General features: G+C 53.2%; 1 non-coding gene across 1 annotated transcript; it reads left to right on the top strand.

Moving 5' to 3' along the window:
• The first annotated feature begins 585 nt into the window (after positions 1-585).
• On the top strand, positions 586-678 carry LOC132361148 (small nucleolar RNA SNORD116). Its single transcript, XR_009501459.1, has one exon. It is a non-coding gene; the product is annotated as a small nucleolar RNA SNORD116 (small nucleolar RNA).
• The last annotated feature ends 225 nt before the right edge of the window (positions 679-903 follow it).

The raw sequence follows: 903 nt of genomic DNA, 5'->3' as shown, positions 1-903 counted from the left end.
GTCACACATGCGCACACGCGTGAACACACACATACAGCCTCTCAGACACCGGCCAACATATGTGCCTAACTTCCTGCAGTCGTACTATCAGACATGCAGTCAATTCTCGGTAAGGGTTAGAGGTCCTTGGGAAGCAGTTTCAGAGCTCAAGGCCAGGTAACTGTTTTTATGGATCATGTCCTGTGAGGACACCAGTCCACTTATGAAGCCTCGGTGATTTCTGTCCACTTCTCAGGTGCAGTTGCTGGGAAAGGCTGGCCGTCGGCACAAACAAGAAGACCTTCGTGTGCTCTGATGACTGGAGGTGCTAAGAAGAACTGGAAAAAGTGAGGCGGGCCCATGTCCCCGAGCGTGGTCGTGGATAACTCAGGATGGTAGGTATTCAAGCACCCCAAGATGTGCCGTTAGATATTAGGTTTTCCTCAGACGGGCCCAATGGCTGCAAGAGTGGATTGATTGTTCCCCTTGCTGAGTGGCCTGAGGGCTGTGGATTCTCCAGGCTTTTGGGGTAGCCCAGGCTCATGGCTCCTGTACAGTGTCCCGTGCAGACCCCGGTTGTGTTCTGCAGCGTCCCAGCATGTGCTTGGATTGATGATGACACCCTTGCATGCATTCCTTGGAAAATCTGAGCCAAATGAATGAGAACACTCTACCGTCTCGTCATCGAAACTGAGGTTCAGCACGTTTCCTCTCTCAGGGGGAGAGGACAGTTAGGAATGAGGGCCAGCGTCTTCCGCTGACATGCATGCAAACACCACCAAGGACTCCAGTATTGGAGGGGCTCCTGTCTGAGGGTTGACCGTGTCTGCACATAAGCTGTGTTATCTGTGAATCCCGGGTCCCTGCTGAATGGCTGTTGAGGGAATGCGAGGGGGCAGGCTCTCCTGCTGGTCTTAAGAGTCA

Source organism: Balaenoptera ricei, chromosome 2 (assembly GCF_028023285.1).
Source record: "Balaenoptera ricei isolate mBalRic1 chromosome 2, mBalRic1.hap2, whole genome shotgun sequence".
In the NCBI taxonomy this organism is placed as follows: Eukaryota; Metazoa; Chordata; class Mammalia; order Artiodactyla; family Balaenopteridae; genus Balaenoptera; species Balaenoptera ricei.
Note: the sequence above shows the minus strand (reverse complement) of the source record. Positions and strands in the feature narration are given on the sequence as shown.